Below are 22,116 nucleotides of genomic sequence, written 5' to 3'. Positions count from 1 at the left end.
GGCATAGACCACTGTGTCTGGGTTGGCTTTTGTCTTCATGTACCATTCTTACCAGAGTTCCAAATCAATGATGTCACTTGATTATGAGCTAGAACTTGCCAAATAATGAGCAGGAATGTTTTTTAAAAATAACTAATTCATCACATGTGTTTTGCTACATCATTGGAAACTAGCTAATGCAAGAGTCTATGGAGAGCAGACTTGGGGACCAGAACTCTCTCAGGCCAGGGTGTTTCAGGATCTTCTTAGTGGAAGTAGAACAGGATAGGCTGGCTTCCTTCCTACTTTAACCTACCCTAGAACTCTTTTTCCAGAGTTTTGCCTACCATGCTCTCTCCAACCAAATGCTATTACAACAGACAAGTTGTCAAATATTCAGTCTTCCAATCTCAGTTCAAATGTGAATATCTCTACCTGCTAGCCCCACTGAGAAAAGAACATACTGACCTTGTCCTCCTCAGTAAGCCTTGTGTTCCTGTGGAGCCAGACATGATTGCATGGTTTATGGTCCTTCTGAAGCAATAAAGGTTGGTTCTCTTCTTTCTGGAGGAGCTGAGAATGGCAAATTCTTTTCCAGTAGTCTGAGCTGGCTGAAGAAACATGTGGATGCTGTTGGCTCTGAATCTCATATAGGAATAGAGGGGATACAGGTGGTGGGGAGAGTGAGACTAGTTACACAGAGGAAGGTACAGTGCAGGGTGGAGCCACATTGTCTGTGCCCCATTATAGTCCCAACCACTGAGAACTCTGTGAACAAGCCAGACGGAATGGACTTTCTGAAGTCTGCAAGCAAAAAGAGCTCTGGACCATTTATCCATTTATCGTGTCTTTATACAATCTAGCTTCTGGCTGGGGCGGGGGGGGCTTCTTGCTTCCTGTCTGTTTCTCCCAGTCTTGTCTTTCCTTGCCCATGACTAATGCTTGTCTCTTTTTCAAATTTCCTAAACTCCAAGCTCCTTGTCTGCTATGTGAATTCACATTTAACACCAAGAGTGTGAACTCCTCCAGCACAAGGAGGTCGCTGCTGCCTTTCCAGAAAATGAGGGGCCAGCTTCCCATTGCCAAGTCACTAACTCATGTAGTAGCTTAAGTAATTTAGTTAAAAAAAAGTCTAACCAGCCAAAAGGTTGAAAATGATGATTTTTTCTTTCTATAACCCTCTCACAGACTCAGACAAAATTCATACATTCTTGCTTGGATTATTTTTTTTCCTGTGGGATATACCGTCTTCATCTATACACTGCAGCTTAGGCATTGTCCTGGTTTCTTCAGCTATGTTCCTATGGTTTTACTGTTTTCTGTTTGTTTGTTTGTTTGTTTGTTTGGCTGGTTGGTTGGTTAGTTGGTTGGTTTTTTCTCTCTCTTTGTTCAGACTGGAGCCTTACTGACCTATCTCAGGTAGCTCTCACTGGGCTTCGTAAACTGCATCAAGCATGTCAAGTGACATTTCTTTCTTGTTTACCATAGTGATTGATTCTAATGATCCTTGTTTTCTGAAAGCCTGGTTTCTTCACTGAGACTTTTCATCTTTCGTCCCTTTATAAGTGCTTTTGTTTTACTGCTTGAAGTATTATTGTAATGCTGCCTCTCCAAAGCATTTGCTGACTTCAACATCACTGCGGCTTTGCTTAGTATCTGCTGGTTGTCCTTTCTTTTCAAGCCGCTAAGAGACTTTTCATCCTGTGCTTGGATAAGAGTTTGGAATATGTCCCAGACAATTTGAATAGCATGCTACCATGCTTTATGACTTTGGATCTTGTTTTAATACAATAGTTTTGTTTTGCTTTGTTTTGGTTTTGGTGTTTTGTTTGTTTTTATAGAAAAACAATCAACTGAGCTACATTTGGGTCACAGACAACATTTCATGGGCTGTGGTTTCCATGTCAACTTATTTTCAATTCTTCTGCAAAGTAGTCCAAATTCGTTTGTCCTATAGTTAGCTCTGAATGCCTCTAGGGTGCTGTTATAAATCAGACACATTCAAGCACAGCTTGGGGATGGTCCCCTATACCCACATTCTTTGAACTGCCCCTGCTTTCAGCTTTCTGAGTAATCTGTTCCCAAAATTTCCATTTGTCTTTAAGTTTGAAGGTTGAGGTTTCAGTTTCTCTGTCCCATTGCACAGTTCCTATGAAGAGCGGCCTCATGGTCAGACAGCACGAAACTGGGGAGAGACAAAGGTAAAAATGTTCTTTGTCTTGTTTTGGTGACAGTTATTATAGCCAGAGAGAGGTTATTTCCTTTCCCAACATCTTAGGTATCTGCTGGCACTCACCACCACTTCTGCCTCCCCCTGATTTCCTGCCACACATGTCCCAATGGGTTACAGTGATGGGGCTGGGGATGCCAGGGGTTGGGCTGGGAGACCAATAACATCAGAAAAACCAATCTCAAAGGAATTCACTCCCCTTTTCCTATTCTGCATCTTTTCTTGTAATCACATCTGTGAACTATAGGCTAATGGCTACTCTGCCTTACCTTGTGTGAGATCACAGCCCTGGAGAATGGCTGAGCCTAGGGAGGGGTAAATTCACTAAGGTGGGGCTTTGGGAACTTTTTGGTCATTGCTTTTGCAAGCTCCATTTCCTTCTCCAGGGTGTCTACTACTGTTTAGTCCTTAGGTAGTGGCTCCATGAGTTGCTGGGTTCACAGTTGCACTTGGTAGACAGGACAAGGTAGAAAATGCTTCATTCCTCTTAGAACCAGAACCTCTGCCTCCATTTCTTAACAGCATTGCTTTGCTCAATCTCCGCCTTTCTAAACTATGTAATGTAGCCCGGGCTGTGAGCTTGGCACACATGGACTTTTCTTTTTCTTCATGGTACCTTTGGAAGCATGTATCATTATTTCTACCTTCCAGATCCAAAATAAGTCTAAAAAGAGTTAAGTAATTCATTTAAGATCCAACCATGAGCAGATGGGTGAGAGTTCTCATTCAGGCTCATAGATACTTTTTACTTTGGCTTCCTTGTGATCCTGATAGGTAAGGTCTCATAGAGACAGCACAGGTCAAGCTCTAAGTGTCAAAATTAAAAGCTAAGCTCCTTATTAAAGAATCCATAGGGGTTTTTTTTACATGGTTTGCTGTATGAAAGAGGTTCAATAAATAATTATTGTCAAGTAAGAGTTTCCTTAAGGGAAAAAATATGCCACAAACTTAAGGAATTATTTAATAACCACTGGACAATCAGGCTAATGTTTTATCTCTCCACAGACTTGCATGGTAACTTATAATACAGTCTTTCATCTCTGTACAGATATGGTCCCTCTTCTTATTGCATTAATTACAACACGTCAAATTTTGCATTCTTACGTGTGTATAGCTAGTAAAACCAAATTACAACTGGCTATTGTCCTGAAGACTTCATATTTCCTATGCAAAAACCAGCTAAAGGCTGTTGGAGGTTCAGTCCCCCCACGTGTAAGGAGTGCTGCCTCCCACCCCCACACAAGAGACTACGAGACAAACCCACAGCCAGTGCCGCTGTCATCAGAGCAGGGCAGAGAACTACATCTGGAATGTTCACAAGATGCTGTGGCAACCCATTCCCCATGGCCTTCAAGTCCTTCAGACAGAATGAAAATGGTGCTATAATGACAGTTTATGAAATGAAAGCAAATATAGTGGCCTTGCATCACAGACTTTCTATAGCAGAGAGGATGGTAATAAAGACAGAAAGTGCATGCTGACCCCCATCTTGCTGTATTTCCATAACAACGCAGCTCTGTAGCTCCAGTAGGCGAGAGAGTTATGGATGCTTCCTTTCTGTACAGATTCTTCAGTATCAGAGAAGGGGGAGGGGCTTCTCTGAGGTGCATTTTCTTAGGTCATTGATAAAAGATAAATTCCCTAAAGTGAATCTTTGGAAATCGTTTGTTTGCTAGTTGATTCTCAAACACTCTTGCCAATGAAAGAAAGCCTGAGAGTTCCATAGCACAGAAGCACAATGTGCTTTGCTGAAATCCAGCTCCTTGTAAGACTTCTGTGGTGTCCCAGACATCTTCTGTGTCCTCCCAGTCAGGGAGCTTCTTTGTATCGCCTTCCTTTGCAGATTTTTCTTTTGTGAGTACAAAGGACATTCAGATGTGCATAACCAATTTAGTATCTGCTCTGGAGAGAGAAACACCTGCACATACACACTGCTGCAGCCTCTTGTGGGAGAAAACTGTTTAGAATATCGTAACAAAGATTTGGAAATAATCTATGCAAGACTGGAGAGAACTGTATATCCATGCCATGGCATACCACATAGTCAGAAAAGGTTTTCTTTCACAATTTGAGGGTATAAATGCCTAGGGTAGTGTGTCTGATAGGGTTACAGTTGCTGGGATGAAGCATCATGGCCAAAAGCAACTTGGGTAGGGAAGAGTTTATTTGATTTACAGTTCTACATCACTGGTCATCATCAAAGGAAGTCAGAGCAGGAACCCAAGCATGGGCAGGAACCTGGAGTCTCTGAAGGAGTGCTGCTTACTGGCTCCCTCCTTACAGTTTTCTCAGTCTGCTTTCTTATAGAACCAGGGACCTCCAGCCCAGGAATGACACCACCCACAAAGGCTGTACCCTCATCCATCAATCACGAATTAAGAAAATGCTGCATAGGCTTGCCTACAACCTCGGATCTTATGATGGCATCTTCTCTCTTGAGATTCCTCCTCTTAGATGACTTAGCTTGTGCCAAGCTGACATAAAACTATCCAGCACAGGTCAGAAGTAAGACCTCTACCCAACATCCATCAAGGATAAGCACTGCATTTCACTCTGACAGCACCATAGCACCTGAAACCTTGAAACTGTTTTCCTGGACACTGTCGTTTACCTTACACACAGCTGAGGACTCTTTAAAAGGAAACTTTTGTAAGAGGAAAAAAATTGCACCAGTAACAATTACAAAATCCAGCACTTCATCCCACTGGGTTTTATAGATTCTAGTTGCAGGTGGTAAGCACACAGGCACAAAGAGCCAAGTAGCCAGCTGAGGGGAGGACCTGCCTGGTGCCAGCGACCCACACTGTCATACTGAAAGAAAATCTCAAACACAAAACCAAATAGTCCCACCAACTCAGGTGTCCATAGTTCTAAGAACTGGAGTCCAGCTAAGAACAGGTTCAGCTGTCAACGTTGTCATGAGGCAAGGCTCAGAGGTGGAGGAGAACATCAATGCTCCATGGGGTGATGAGAAATGACTTCACCTGTTCTCAGTGACATTCTCTTCTGTTTTGTGATTTACTCCTAGCTCTAATCTGCTCTGCATGTATTTTCTCAAGAGTTTTGGGGACTCTCATAGGTGAACACAAGACACACCTTTGCAAAAAGAAACCAAAAATAATAACCAAAAATAATGGTTTGCAATAATAAACCAGAATATTCCCTTTTTTTTAGCTCTTTCTTTGCCTCCCACTGACATCATTGCTGAGTTGCTGTTCTTAGCAATGGTTCAGCCGCATTGTAAGCCATAGACTAGCTCATATTATCACTTATTTCTATTAATATCTATCTACTGAGTGTTGAGTGTCCTGGTCTAATTTGAAGATGACTAATTTGCACCTTTTGCCCCCTGAGAGTTTAGCGTGCATAAGGACTAGAACAATGAAGAGGAATATACAGGACAAAGAGCAGAATAATGTAACTGCCACAGGTATTTCAGTAAGTGACATTCTGTCCGATGAACTCCAATTTCCATTTTTACTTTTAAGATACATTTATTTGTGGGAGGTGGAACCATGGGGATGTGTGTACCATGCTGTAAGGCTGGAAATGAGATGACAACTTGCAGGAGTTGACTCTCTCCCTCCACAGTGTGGGTCACCAAGGCTGTCAAGCTGAACAGTAAGCACCTTTACCCACTAACATTTCTCAGTAGCTGTTGGCTAGTTTTTGAGATGGAGCCTTGCTCAGCAAGCCAGGCTGGCCTCAAAGTTTACATCTTCCTGCCTCGGCCTCCAGAGTGCTGCGATTGCAGGTGTGTGTTACCACACCTGACTCCCCGACTTTTAAGTACAGTGTCCATGTGGAGTAGATGTTTTCAGACATTGTGAAAAATTCATGTGTGAATGAAGTAATATGTCATTTAGATGAGGATGCAAGGGAGTTGAGAGGAAATAGATTATTTTTAAGGGGTAGAATGAGAAATAACCTGAAGGGTTGCCATCTGATTGGAACTTCTGAGTTGAAGTATTTGAAAGTGAAAGGAAGTGTTTTGCAGATCAAGGGACCAGCATGGTTGCATACAACAGTGGGCAATAGAAAAGAGCTGGACAGTATGTAAACCACGCTTTCTGCTGAGTAGCTCCCACCATGTACTACAAAATACATAGGAATGCATGGAAAACTAAATAAAGCAGGCGCTTGCTGAACTACCAAAATGTGGGGCACAGCCCCAGGGGGAAGTGACGACCCGTGGTCTGGTTCTTGAAACACTCAAATCAGTTACAGTGATATTAAAAATGGGCAAGGGCTCAAAACTGTCTGGACCCCAGTTTTTCTCTCTGAACAATGGCATTAAGGATACCTATATGGGAAGGCTGTCCTGAGGATTATTAATGGTTCGTTCTATGAATTAGCTGGCATGTAATAGACACTTGACATATGCTGATCAGTTTGGTTCATAATACCAATAATAATAAAGGAGATATTGTTTGGCCAGATGTGACAACACATCACAATGAGGGCCCCATTCAGCCACACTCTACTAAGCTGCCATAATTAAGATAATAAGACAACAAAGGACCAGCCCACTAGTTCACTCTCAGTTTGTGATTTACCTCAGGCACGGATCTGCTTGCTGCATCTGCTACAAAGTGTAAAATGCTGTAACCACCAGAGATTTAGTGCATTTCATGTGGATGATCATAAAACCAAATGTTTTCAAAGGAAGCAAGCTAAGGAAGAAAGTAGGCAGGCAAGAGACTGTGCCGGGAAAAGGAACATGGTTTGGAGTCAAGTCTAAATCTGAAGGCTTATTTAGTCACTTAGTATCTCTGTAGCCTTGGACCAATTACTCAGCCACTCTTTGTAGAAGGGAAGGGATCCTGGTGATGGCCACAACAGGGAACAGCAGCCAACAGTGGAAGAGCAGTGAAGAGGGAACCTACCTCATGGTCACTGTTCAAAGCAGCAGGTGTGGGACATAAACATTACAGTGTTTTATTGATGGCCACTTTCTCTCTATATGGTCTTCAAAACATAATCTTCAGGTCTTCAAAAAAAAAAAATTCGGGTCATCAGCCTGTGGGAAGGAAGTGTGAACGTTTGTTTGGGAGCCATAAAACATCAGCCTGTCTCCAGCTCTGCCACCAGCTCATGGTGTGACCCTGATCCAAAAACCCTTCTTACTTAATTCCAGATTACTAAATTTCCTTATTAAATGTACAGATTAGTTGGGTAAGTTCCATCTTTGAGGTCTGACACATCAGGATTCTATGTATCTCTTATATGAGAGTCATTAAACAGAGTCTATGGGTATATGGAAGGAATCAAACTGAAAGATCACACACAAATGACCAGCACAACATTTAACTCTCACTGCTCAGTATGGAAATGAGAAGCAATGCCAGTTACCTGTGCATCGCTCTGGCAGGACACCTGGAAGAAGCAACTTCAATAAGGAAAAGTTGACTCTGACTGCAGGTTTGAGCTTACCTTGGTGGGGAAGGCATGGTGGGCAGCTCCGTTGATATTGGTGGGAGTGTGTGATGCAGGATGCTCTCACATCGTGACAGACCAGACATCAGAAAGAGCATCACCAGAACCAAGGCTGAGCTCTAGCTAGTTGACCTCTGATTTCTAGAAGCATCCTTGAGTGGCCTACTTCCACCAGCTAGGTTGCACTTCTTAAAGGGCTACAGCATTCCCCAAATAGTACCACCATTTGGGGACAGGCATTCAAATAAGAAGCCCATAGAGGATATTTCAGACTCAAATGAAAACAGAACTCCTTCTTCATGCAGGTTCTCTCAGAAGGACCCTGTACACTTCCCTTTAATGCAGGTCTGGGTTCAGGCTGTGTTGTGTAAGGTAACACCCAGTGGGAGAGTTTTAACTGGTATAGAATTTTGGCAACATGAGTGGAGGCCATTCATATTATTTAGTGATGTTTTGAGTTGTTAAAATGAGTCTACACGGTTTTGGGTAGACCCAGAATAACTCAAGAACTGCTAGCTCTCAGGATTGAAAGCCATCCCAGAGACATTTGAAGATCCTGGATATTATTTACAGAGCCAATTTGGATAGCACACCTTATAATGGGCCCACAGAGTTGGAGGTGGATAATTTTAGACTTCCCTGGCCACCTAATATTGCACAGCACCTGTTTTTCTGAAACCAAATGGCAGAGACATTTTATGTCTGGTTTCCTTGGCACATTTTGGAGTACATCCTGGACCCTGTGGTGTGCTACATTCCCCAGCCCCATGGAAGCAAAGATTATGGAACTCTGAGGCTGCACAGGGCAAAGGAAACCAGAGACAGACTTTCTAAATTGAACCCTGGACCACGGATGGTTTCTTTCAGCACCACGGACAGCTCACCCAACAAACCCTCCTTTGCATGCCTTGGATCCTCTGGCCTGCCAGCAGTCCAGACTAGCAGGAGGAAAACAAGTCCTCAGGCTTGTCCCTGAGAGTGAGTGTCTCCTTATGTGCCTGCCGAGGTGCCCTGTTAACACTTTGACTACTCACTTGCTCATTCAGCAAACCAACAAGCTAATGAAATAGACCTCTCCCTCAAGGGGGTCTCATTTCTTTAGGGAACAGCAAGTCAAAATGAGTGGACTCACTCAGCAGAGGCAGAATTCAAAACAATTTGGGAACTTGCTCAGGAAATGGTGTGTGTCACACTCAGGAGGATGAAGCTTCCTTACTTGCTATTATCAATATTAACTTGTTAGTTGGATAAATAACTATGCTGTGTGATAGAGGGTGTCTTAGTTATGTTGTCACTGTGATCACACAGTGGTCCCCTGATAGAAACAACTGAAGTGGGCAAGGATTACTGGCTCACAGTCAGAAGGTTTTAGCCAATAACAGCAGGGAAGACCTGGTGAGGCATCTCAGCTCATGGTGGTAGAGCATGGATGGAGGCTGCACAAATCAAGGTGGACCAGAACAAGACTGGGAGTGCATAAGGATAACAACCTGTCCAGCAACCAGCTTCTAGGTAGGCTCCACCTTTCAGACTTGCCAGACCTCTTTCTTAAAATAGAGCTGCCAACAGGGAAACAGCTTCCCTAAACCTCCGGGTTTCAGAAAGTCTAGTGGTGTTTTTCATTTGCATTTAATGGCTATGATCTGGTGACATTACAGAACTAAACTGGGGAGGGAGGGACCAGAGGCAGGAAGGCCAATTAGAAGATGATGCTGCCCCTCAAGTAACAAACTGAAAAAGCTAACATCAAACTCCAAACAGGCTAGAGGAACATGGTATGAAAGAGAAGACAGAATGGAGAAGCACGAGGAAGAGGTACAGACCTCTAGGAAAAGAGAACTTCTTTAGGGCTAGCATTGTTCTTGAGTGTCCGTGTATAACCATTTTCTGTAGGCTTGGTGGGTGGATGCTGGTTTCCAGGCATGCTTATAGGCATCACAGAATCATGGAACTCCATCCTATGAGATGGTTCCCTCATTTTGAAATATAGAGCAAAGCAGCTGCAGAATTGCAGACATAGGCTATCTAAACATCAGGCCAGCTGTGGATTCACAGATATACTCCATCACCCAGAAGATAAAAGCTCTGGTTCAGATTATCTCTTCAATCCTTCTACATTTTATATTTTTAACCCCTTTGAGAATTTAAAATCTAAATTCTACAGATGTTACAGGGCCTGGATGGAGAACAAGCTGAACTGACCCCCAGCCTGGTGTCATGAAGCAAGGGTGAGGCATGGTACTCCTGGGACTACCCCAGACTCCTAGAGGCCCTGGGATGCCACAAGTAGCATCTGGTGCTGTGGGTTCAGGAGAGTTGGCAGGCTGACTATCTTAGTTACCACCCAGGCCCAGATCCAGGGCTACGAATTAGCCTCCCTAACATCTATCCCATCTATGAACTGCTGGAGCATGTGAAGGGGCCGGTCTACAGATCCAGAGCTGCAGGATCTCCATGACACTGGGAAACAACAGGATATCTGAGAAGAGTCCTGGTGAGGATCCAGCATAGGATAACAGAAGCCAGAAGCCTTGAACCAGACCAATGATTCACTGCAATGAACATTTGCAAGTGATACTGTGGAACACACTGTTTCACACTACAGCTTCCACAAAAAATGTTTTCTTTGGGGGAGGGGTGGAGGTAGAAAGGGTAGAGGGCAGGTAAAGAGACAGGGAGATGAATGGGATTGGGTGCATGATGTTGAATTCACAAAGGAGTTAAACTTAAAAAACATAAAAACCTAAATTCTACAGAGGAAAGATTAAGATTTTTTTCTCTGAAAGCTAGCCAGGCAAAGACCGTCCTTCCCTCAAATTTGGAGAGTGTGTTATCTGAGATATACATGTTGTTGCTGTGATATGAAACCCAACATAAAGAATTTTAAGGAGGAATTATTTGTTTTGTCTCAGAAGACTCAGTCTACAGTCCTTGACTCTGCTGCTTCTGGACTTAAGGTGAAGGTGCATGCTGTGGCAATGGGAGCGTGTAGCGAGGCTACTCACTTCATGGTAGACAGGAACAGAGAGCAGTTATACCAAGAGGTAGCACAAGCTACAGCCATTGCCCCACTACCTCCATCAAGGCCTCTCCAGTTCTACCACCTCCCAATAGTCCACTCAAGTTTGAGTCCCTTGGTGGGCTAATCCATCATGCAGACATAGGAGAGAGGAGCCTGGAGTCTTCAAGAGGGCTGGGCACTTGTACATCTATGTGGCCCTGAATCTCTGAAGCCACCAGGAACCAGTCTGCCTACACTCCAGAAATCCCAGGGCAATTAGGGCTTTACTGCTTCCAGCAATTAGGGTTTTACTGCTTCCAGCAGCCATTTCCCTTCCTCCTCATGGTCTCCAGTCATAGCCCCAACCTCCCTCCCACTCCTTCCTTCCCTCTTACCAGGCCTGGCTCACATGCAGACTGCCTACCTGGGCTCATGTTCATCCTCAGAGGAAAGCAAGCAGAGATCCAGTCTGCTTCTTCAGATCTTCCTTCGGCTGGGGATAGAACCCATGGTCTCATGCACTATAGACAAACACAACACCATTGAGGAACATATCATAGCAGCGTCTTCCAATTTTAGAAAACCCTGGAAGCAGAGCTTCTATCACTCTTGATTTATAAATGGGGAAATCAATTAATTAAGAAACATGATGATGCTGGCCAATCATGACACATTTGTTGCTCATTCTTGTCCCTGGGAACCGCCAGTATGCAAGATTTTCTCCATAGAAAGTTCTGCAAGTCCTAGGCCTAGGGGCTTTGGTTGTATAAACGCTTAAGCTGATCTGATGAAGAAAAGAGAAATGCATCTAGGACCTTCCTCTCTCTCCGGCAGAAATGAAGTGACAGTTACTAAGTTTTAAATTAGTTTTCAATGCTATCTACAGCTCTATTGACAAATAGTAACAAGAATACATGACTTAGGGCTGTGCAGTGTCTGACACTCATGTCGTTTCAAGATGGTTACAATGCCAGCCACCAACCTATCCATCATCTCACATAGTGCCACCCTTCTTACTGTCTGCTGAGAAGATTTGAGAACATTTTCTCAGCCAGTCCCAAATATGTGATAGATCACTGCTCTTCATAACCTCAAGCTGCATGAGACCAGAAACCTGAACATCCATCAAGTCCCCCCAAATTTGTGCCCTTGGACCCATATATCCTTACCCAACCCCCATCTCCTAACTCTGGGGGACCCATCATTCTACTTTTCACTTCTGTCAGTTTGACTTTTTAGTGAGTCCACATATAAGTGGAGGTATATGGGCTGGAGAGATGGCTCAGTGGTTAAGAGTGCTTGCCAATCTCGCAGAGGGCCCAAGTCCACTTCCCAGAATCCATGTGAGGAGGTTCACAGTTATTTGTAACTCCAGCTCCAGGGGATTCCATGTCCTCTTTTGGTCTCTTTGGTTACCCATACTTTCACATATCCATTTGCACACACACAAATACACAATGCATATACATAATAAAAACTAATATATATTGATATATTGATTAATATTAAAAACTAATAAACATGAAAGTGTGGGTGTGGATCATTTGTTTTTCTATACTTTAGATTCCCCAAAACATGTCACAAGTAACAAATTCTCTTCTGTTTTTATGGCTGAGTAATAATCCTACGTGTTGGAATACGTGAGTTCCTTGTACAGTTTGATAGGAGCCCAGCATTAGATATGCGGTCTGTGGGGTTTTTCTTTCTGTGCGCTGCCTCTTCACCTACTATGCCCTTGCCTGTGCATCATCTGGTGCCACCCACTCATTTCAGCTTTTGTTTCTGAGGTCTTGTGACCTTGTCCTAAAAAGCCCCATATTAAGGGTTTCTTCCCTGTTTTTCTTCTAAGAATTTTCTGCTTTCACATCTTAAATCTAAGCCCTTAATCCACTTGAAGTTAATTTTTGTGAGTGGCTTAAGATGTCCACTTCTATCCCATTGTTAGTGTCTAGACACAAGCCTGGATCTTGTTCATTTTTATTGATTTTTGTTTCCTGAATTTAGCTTTGACAGCCTTTTGTCCCTCTCAGATTTCTTTGTATAGGGTTGTGTCTGTGACAAACATAGGTAACTTTACATCTTCTCCATTTGAGGTGCATTTCACGTCTTGCTCTTGCTTAGTTGCTTTCACTAGGACTCCCAGCATGGTGCTACCTGAAGTGGTGCGCACGCTGCTGATCTCACAGAGGTGTGGGGCTTCCCACCATGTAGCACCAAGTGCCTGTGCACTGTGACCTTTAGGGTACTGAGGTGCATTCTTCTGTGACCTGGTTTGGAGCATTTCCCTAAAGGGTGTCAAACTCTTTCTTGCATCTACTGAGATGAGAACTTGACTTTATCTTTAGACTGCTAGTGTATGTCTTTTCTTTTGATCTGCACATGCTTACCTGTCCTTACATCTCAGAGCTCACTCTTTATTTGCTCTGGCCTGCTTATTGGTGTTTTGCTGAGGGTTTTTGCATCCACTTTGTTCAGTAATCTTGGTCTGTTATTTTCCCGCAGTACCCTGATTTGAATGATGCTCCAGATCTGGATTTTACCTGTGCAGAATGATTTCAGAAGGTCATCTCTTCTTCATTTTTTGGAAGAGGACTCTGGGTAATCTGGTAGAATTTTCCAAAGGCTCTGCTGGGTCCTGGGCCTTTTTGGGCTACGAGGCTTTGATTGATAGACCGGTCTCCTAAATCACTGTTGCCCTGTTCAGACTCTGTTTCTTAAGGATTCAGTTTTGATAGGTTGAGTTTGTCTCAGGACTTACCCATTTCCTTTAGGACCTAAGACTTAGGTTACTCCACACAGGTAATGGCTTTTGATCACATCCTTCCTGTGATCTGCACTCCAGTCTCATTTATTTGAGCTCTTTCCCCTTCTTGGTTAGTGTAGCTAAAGGTTTGTCAACTTTACTTCATTTTCAAAACCCAGATCCTGTTTTGTTCAATATTTTCATTGCATTTCTGCCTCTTCTTTGTTGACTTTTCTTCTAGTCCTAACAGCTTTCTTCAGCGGTTTGGAGAGTTTGTTTGTACACTTGGTTGTTCTTTTCCTACTTCTTTGCAGCATGAAGTTGGCTGTTTACTTAAGGTCTCGTCTCACTAAATCAGCCATTTAGAGCTGTAAACTTGCTTCTTACAGCTTCTACCAGGATCCTGATGCCAGCCCTTGACTGGTGGTAGCTCACGTTTTTATTTCCATGGTTTCTGATTTCCGATTTCTTCACCATGTATTGGTTTTAGCAGTGCATCACTTACTTTCTCTTTGTGACTTTTTCAACTGTCCCATTACTTGTTGTTAGCTTCATGGCACTGTTGTCAGAAATGAAGTTGAATAGTTCCAATCTTCTTACATTGTTAAGAGATGTTTTGTGGTCTAAGCCACAGTCTGCCCTGGAGAATGTTCTGTGTCCACTTGAAAAGACCATGTTCTGCTGCCTTGGCATAGAATACGCTGTATACACCCGTTAGGTCCATTGATCTATAGTGTTTTGTACACCTGTTAGGTCCACTAGTCTATAGTATTGTGCACACCTGTTAGGTCCATTGGTCTATAGTGCTGTGCACACCTGTCAGGTGCATTGGTCTATAGTGCTGTGCACACCTGTTAGGTCCACTGGTCTATAGTGCTGTGCACACCTGTCAGGTCCATTGGTCTATAGTACTGTGCACACCTGTTAGGTCCACTGGTCTATAGTGCTGTGTACACCTGTTAGGTCCATTGGTCTATAGTACTGTGCACACCTGTTAGGTCCATTAGTCTATAATGTTTTGTATACCTGTCAGGTCCATTGGTCTATAGTGCTGTGCACACCTGTCATATCCATTGGTCTATAGAGCTATACACACCTGTCAGGCCCATTGGTTTATAGTGCTGTGTACACCTGTCAGGTCCATTGGTCTATAGTACTGTGTACACCTGTTAGGTCCATTGGTCTATAGTACTGTGCACATCTGTTAGGTCCATTAGTCTATAGTGTTTTGTATACCTGTCAGGTCCATTGGTCTATAGAGCTGTACACACCTGTCAGGTCCATTGGTCTATAGTGCTGTACACACCTGTCAGGTCCATTGGTCTATAGTGTTGTGTGCATTGGCTGCTTTCCTATTGACTCTCTGTGTGACAGATCATTACTGAGAGAGAGCTTTAACATTCTTCCCATTATTATATTGCTTTTTGAGTTTTTCTTTCAGTGATGGTAATTTCATATATTTTATATATTGGGGTGCTTGGTATGTTGAGGTGCTTCAATGTTGTATGTATAAATATTTACAGATGTTATGTTTTACTAACCAATTGCCCTGATCGAGAACGTACTTACACTAACATACCAGTTATGATTTGGCTCCATGCATACAATAATATGCCATTCAATTTTTGCTAGATCTCAAGAGTAATCACAAAAATATATAGATTAATGCAGAAGTACATCTTCTGCAGATAGCAGAACAAGTGTCCATGAACTTGAGTATAAAAACCCAATATGGGGGCTGGGGGTCTTTCTAGTGAGTCTTTGGGCCTGGCCCAGAGATCAAACCACTGAGCTGTTTTTCATTGTCTTGGGCTATAACTACTTCATAGAGTAAAAAATATGCAGCTAGTGCCTGAGTCCTCAATGCCCATGTCCCTTGGGAGAGTCTTGCTTGGTCATGTGTATCTAAGCACACAACCTTGGTTACCCAGGAAACCAAGGCCAAGTGGGTCTGGATGCGTATCCTCTGGTTCTTCTGTTCAACAGTGATGCTGCTAGAGCAGTTAAACAGTGAGCATACCATAGACGAGGGATTCATGAAGATCCTTCACAGATGTGATGAATGTCATCAGGGGCAACTTGTGGTGACAAACACCATTGAACATAAACACATTGCAATTCTTCCAAAAGGCTTGTGTCTAGTACACAAAATGAAGTAAACACTCACTCACTTGTAGATTTATTAAGTGCCAGCTTTGTGACAGGCAGGGTGCTATGATCTGAGAAATAAGTGGTAGATCAGACAGACACAGTCCCTGATCTCATGACTTCATAGTTAATTAATCTAACAAATAAATAAACAAGACAAGTTCAGTTACTAATAAGGGCTATGAAAGAAAATAAGATGTGGAAAGGAGATGCCTGGCATGGATTGGTAAGGACAGGCAAAAAGCCACTTAATCAAGAGAAGGCAGGGGAACCCCTCTGATATGGCATTAGATCAAGAAGATCATGGCAGCCACAGAGAGGCAGCCACATTGGCATCTGCAATGTCTTCCCAGCAGAGTGAATGTGCAATACTGCAGGGTAGTAATCAGGACTCTCCAAGTGTTCCCATTGTATGCAGGCGGTCTTAGTTAGGGTTTACTACTGTGAACAGGCACCATGACCAAGGCAACTCTTATAAGGACAACATTTAATTGGGACTGGCTTACAGGTTCAGAGGTTCAGTCCATTATCATCAGGGCTGGAACATGGCAGCATCCAGGCAGCCATGGTTCAGGAGTTGCTGAGAGTTCTATATCTTGATCTGAAGATTGCTAGTAGAATACTGGCTCCCAAGCAGCTAGAACAAGCCCACACCACAAGGCCACACCTACTCCAACAAGGCCATACCTCCCAACAGTGCCACTCTCTGGGCCAAGCATATACAAACCATCACACAGGCATACCTTGTACTCGTGACCAGGGGAAACTGAAAATAGAAAGGAACTCAAGTGAGTTGCTAGGAATATCCCCAGCCCAGAGGGAAAAAAATCCCAGGTGCTGGCGTCGTATCTGCCTATTGCCAGCTGGGCAACCTTGATCATGCTACTCTTATTTTGAACCTCAGCTTCCTCATTTACAACCTAATGTCCATGTCTGGGAATCAGGTTTGAATGATGTAACTATGTAACTTCCTCTTGTGTTTTTGCTTTTGAAGCTTCTCTGTAAAGAAAGTTCCATCTGTTAGTGCATATATAAAATTAACAAAGACATAGTGCTATCCTCCAGCACTGCACAGAATGGTGGCCTAAGACTCCCGCTCCCCCTTTCCAGAGACCTGGGGTTCTAGGACTGCAAGGATCAAAGTACCCTTGCTGAGCTTCAGATCCCACTGTGACTTAGTTTGCAAAACCTTCCTACCTAACTGTGGCCCCAACTCATATTTAGCCGAGGCATTACATTGCAGATCTGCATACTAGGGTGCTGTGTCTTGCTTGGAAGCTAGCAGGGGCATGGCTGAGAAAATTGCTAAATCAGGGTGAGAGGCCCCCAAGAGGGAGATTAGGAAGGCTATACCTCTTCTAACACTATAGGAAGTGTGTGGCCCAACACTACAGATGGGCAGGATTTGAGTCCCACAGACAAACCTAGATTAAACCCTGAGACAGAGGTAGACACCATTTTCTGAGTCACATGCAGGGCACATACTGTGGTGAATGCTCTGTGCTCATTTGCTGGACACCCCAGGATGGCAGAGGTGGACGGGAGCCTCTTCACATTATGGATGCATCCCCTTGCCCTCACGTCTCTCCTCTGACTTTGTGCGGAGGAGAACAGGCTAAAGGCTGCACAGGGCAGGGTCTGGGATGGTGATGTATGAGCAGCTTCACTCTGAAACACCAAGAAGACACCTTCTCATTGCTCCCCAGGACTTGTATATTTCCAGCAGGACAATGAAGAGCCCATTAAATGCTTATCTATGAAACAGGATGTTTGGAATTTATTTATCTTAGCACAGGGCAGGGAGGTGAGAGAGGGAGTCTGGTTATGTAAGTAATGCATGCCCCTAACGCACAGGTGCTTCCATCAGGCAATCCTTCAGGCTCTGTTTCAGGTACACCATGTAACTACAAAGCTGGTTGCTTTAAGTGACATTATTGGCTTGTTCGTTTATTGAGACAGGGTTTCACTATGTAGCCTTGGCTGGCCTGGAACTCTGAGACGTTCCCCTTGCCTTTGCCTCTGTAGTAATGGGATTATAGGTGCCTCCTACTCTTCTAGTTTGTAAAAGTGCATGTAGGGGGCCATTCGGTGTGGGATGAGAAGCAAACTTGTTGCTAGCCTTGCTCAAGGGCACACAGAGGTCAAAGAGCCAATGCCTGACCTAGCCTAGTGATCTTGGATTCATTCTTTATTTTTCCAGGCCTTAGTGTCTGATTCAGACAGAGCCATTAGCCCCAGCTCCCTACCTGCTAGGAACAGTGAAGACAGGATGAGATGGGTATACAGAGCACAGCTATGCAAGGTGTGATGTTATTGTTACCTGGCAGCAGTGAGACCATTACAGAACAGAAGGGCCCGAATTTAGAATCTGTGTCACATTTTGGTATTGCAGAAGTATCCAAATATTCCATCAGTGACTCAGTTTATTCAACAGGTAATAAAGCCATTTGGGATCTGTCAGGTTCATGATGGATCAGAAGTAAAGCCAACAAAACAATAAGAACAAAAACTGGTCCTTTGTCAAAAATCCTTTGAAAATCACTGCATGGATTCTTACTTTGAGAAGCTTCTACAGTTTAGCTTGGGGGACACTGCCTGTGACAGTGCAGCAAGGTGAGAACCCTGAGTTCTTCAAGCTTCCTTCCTAACATCTCAAGTGGGGTTATCCTGTGTGAGGCAACCCTTGAATTCCAGTTGCCAGACTACTTGCCAGCAAGACCAGCTAAGACCCCAAGAATAGTTTAGTTTAGTCTCTGAGTTCAAATGGTTGATCTGTAAGATAAGTGAGTCTCTTCTGGGATTGTTTCTTACAAAGCAAAAGCAAGCTGACCTATAAATAAAGTGTAGTGCTGCTGTTATTGGATTCATTGGCTGGGCCCCAAGGAAGGGCCGTTTGACTTGAACATCTCCTTACATTGTAAAATTAATGCACGTTAACTTTTCCTGCTTGGTAAATATTCAACTAGTTGAGCTAAATCCACTATATTTGCTGATTTTAAAAAGGGCAATAATATTTTAAAAATTATTATTAGTTTAAACAAAACAATAGAAGACCAAGAAACTATTAAAAATAGAGAGGGCCAGGAGCCTTCCAGTTTCTGTCTGTGCCTGGAGCTGGTCCACAGTGCTCCATACCCAAAAAGCGCCAGGAGAGAGCTACCCTCCCAGGAGTGCAGACAAGCCTTTGAGTGCAAGTAAGTTCACCACTGCTGCTTCATAGGTATCTGCCCAGAACCCAGTACACAAGAACCGAGGAGCTACCTGCGACAATATCCTTCTGGTTTCTATCTGTGCTCAGAGCAGACACAATGAAACTAAAAGAAGTTATAGACCAAATGGATTTAACAGATATCTGTAGAACATTTCATCCTAAATCAAAAGGATATACCTTCTTCTCAGCATCTCATGGTACCTTCTCTAAAGTTGACCATATAATCAGTCACAAAACAGACCTCAACAGTTATAAGAAGATTGAAATAATCCCATGCCTCCTATCAAATCACTAAGAATTAAGGCTGGTCTTCAATAGCAACAAAAACAACAGAAAGCACACATACACATGAAAGCTGAACAATGTTCTACTCAATGATAACTTGGTCAAGGAAGAAATAAAGAAAGAAATTAAAGACTTTTTAGAATTTCATGAAAATGAAGGTACCACATATCCAAACTTAAACAGTGTTAAGAGGAGAACTCAGCTCTGAGTGCCTCCAAAAAGAAACTGGACAGAGCATACACTAGCAGCTTAACAGTACACTTGAAAGCTCTAGAACAAAAAGAAGCAAATGCACCCAAGAGGAGTAGACTGCAGGAAATAATCAAACTCGGGGCTGAAATCAACCAAGTAGAAACAAAAAGAACTATACAAAGAATCAACAAAACCAGGATCTGGTTCTTTGAGAAAATCAACAAGATAGATAAACCCTTAGCCAGACTAACAGAGGGCATAGAGACAGTATCCAAATTAACAAAGTCAGAAATGAAAAGGGAGATATAACAACAGAAACTGAGGATATTCAAAAATAATCAGATCCTACCACAAAAGCCTATACTCTACATAACTGGAAAATGTGGATGAAATGGACAATTTTCCAGACAGATACCAAATACCAAAATTAATTCAGGATCAGATAAACCATCTAAACAATCCCATAACCCCTATATAAATAGAAGCAGTCATCAAAAGTCTCCCAACCAAAAAACTCCCAGGTCCAGATGGGTTTAGTGCAGAATTCTATCAGACCTTCAAAAAGACCTAATGCCAATACTCTTCAAACTATTCCACAAAATAGAAACAGAAGGAACACTACCTGATTCATTCTATGAAGCCACAATTATGCTGATTCTAAAACCACACAAAGATCCAACAAAGAGAACTTCAGACCAGTTTCCATTATGAATATTGATGCAAAAATACTCAATAAAATTCTTGCCAACCGAATCCAAAAACACAGCAAAACATTCATCATGATCAAGTAGGCTTCATCCCAGGGATGCAGGGATGGTTCAATATATGGAAATCCATCAAAGTAATCCACTACATAAACTGACTCAAAGAAAAAAAACACATGATCATTTCATTAAATGCTGAAAAAGCATTTGACAAAATTCAACATCCCTTCATGTTAAAAGTCTTGGAAAAATCAGGAATTCAAGGCCTATACCTAAACACAGTAAAAGCAATATACAGTAAGCCAGTAGTCAACATCAAACTAAATGGAAAGAAACTTGAACCAATCCCACTAAAATCAGAGACTGGACAAGGCTGCCCACTCTCTCTCCCTCTACTCAATATAGTACTTGAAGTTCTAGCTAGAGAAATTAGACAACAAAAGGAGGTCAAAGGGATACAAATTAGAAAGGAAGAATTCAAAAAAATCACTATTTGCAGATGATATGATAGTATACTTAAGTGACCCCAAAAACTCCACCAGAGAACTCCTACAGCTGATAAACAACTTCAGCAATGTGGCTGGATGTAATATTAAGTCAAACAAATCAGTAGCTTTCCTGTACTCAAAGGATAAACAGTCTGAGAAAGAAATTAGGAAAATGACACCCTTCACAATAGTCACAAACAATATAAAGTGTCTTGGTGTGACTCTATCCAAACAAGTGAAAGAGCAGTAATGACAAGAACTTTGAGTCTCTGAAGAAAGCAATCGAAGAAGACTTCAGAAGATGGAAAGATCTCCCATGCTCTTGGATTGGCAGGATTAATGTAGTAAATATGGCCATCTTGCTGAAAGCAATCTACAGATTCAATGCAATCCCCATCAAAATTCCAACTCAATTATTTTTGGAGTTAGAAAGAGCAATTCTCAAATTCATTTGGAATAACAAAAAATCCAGGATAGTGAACACTATTTTCAACAATAAAAGAACTTCTTGGGGCATCAGCATGCTGGGCCTCATGCTGTACTACAGAGCAATAGTGATAAAAACTGCATGGCATTGGTACAGTGACAGGCAGGTAGATCAGTGGACTAGAATTGAAGCCTAAGAAGAAGGAAGACCAAAGTGTGGATGCTTCAGTGCTTTTTAGAAGGGTGAACAAAATAGTCACAGGAGGAAATATGGAAATAAAGTATGGAGCAGAGACTGATGGAAAGGCCAGCCAGAGATTGCCCTACTTGGAGATCCATCCCATATACAGCCACCAAACCCAGAAGTTATTGTGGATGCTAGGAAGTGCTTTCTGATAGAAGCCTGATATGGCTGTCTCCTGAGAGGCTCTTCCAGAGCCTGAAAAATGCAGAGGAGTAAGCTTGCAGTCAACCATTTGACTGAGCTCGAGGGCCCCAATGGAGGAGTTGGAGAAGGGACTGAAGGAGCTGAGGAGGTTTGCAGCCCTATGGAGGGAGCAACAGTGTCAACAGGCCAAACCCCCAGAACTCCTGGGGGCTGGACCACCAACCAAAGAATACACATGGAGGGACCCAGGGCTCTGGCCACATATGTGGCCAAAGATGGCCTTGTTGGACATCAGTGGGAGGAAGGCCTGAGAGTGTTCGATGCCCCAATGTAGGGGGATGCCAGAGCAGGAGAATGAGAGTGGGTGGGTAAGGGAGCACCCTCCTAGAGGCAGGGGGAGAGGGGATGGGATAGGGGATTTCTGAAAGGGAGATCTGGAAAGGGGAAAACATTTGAAATGCAAATAAGGAAAATATCCAAGAAAAAAATAGACATGGCCTAGGACTGTCTCCCAGGCACACCATGTACCTGTGGACTCCCTTGGCAGCAGTGTGAAGTGTCCTGGCAGGACTGAGCACACAGGCTTTTGTGGTAGGGATTTGGATCTCAGGGCAGGGTTGGTGGTATAGAGGTCTTCCAGTGGGGAATGAGCAGCAGGGGACTGTGATGCTAATGCAGGCTCTTTGGAGCCATGACATGATTCTGTCCTTACTGGGTGGGGATTGTGTCAGAAAGGCCTGTGTGACAGCAAGGACAGCATCAGAGTCAGGGAGCTGAGGTCCAGACATGAGCTTACCTCACAAAGGTTGGGATGCAGTGCCAGAGAGGGGTGGGGGAGGCTCAGTGCTATTTTAAGCTCACCTCATTAGAAAAAATTCTCACCAT

At 43.2% G+C, this 22,116-nt stretch overlaps 1 long non-coding RNA gene across 1 annotated transcript; it reads right to left on the bottom strand.

Moving 5' to 3' along the window:
* Window positions 1-7,122: 7,122 nt before the first annotated feature.
* Window positions 7,123-21,884, bottom strand: LOC116067868. Its single transcript, XR_004109325.1, has 3 exons — window positions 21,760-21,884; window positions 11,071-11,167; window positions 7,123-7,229 (listed from the first exon to the last, which is right to left on the bottom strand). It is a non-coding gene; the product is annotated as an uncharacterized LOC116067868 (long non-coding RNA).
* Between the last annotated feature and the right edge of the window lie 232 nt (window positions 21,885-22,116).

This window comes from Mastomys coucha, unplaced genomic scaffold, assembly GCF_008632895.1.
Source record: "Mastomys coucha isolate ucsf_1 unplaced genomic scaffold, UCSF_Mcou_1 pScaffold22, whole genome shotgun sequence".
Classification (NCBI taxonomy): Eukaryota; Metazoa; Chordata; class Mammalia; order Rodentia; family Muridae; genus Mastomys; species Mastomys coucha.
Note: the sequence above shows the minus strand (reverse complement) of the source record. Positions and strands in the feature narration are given on the sequence as shown.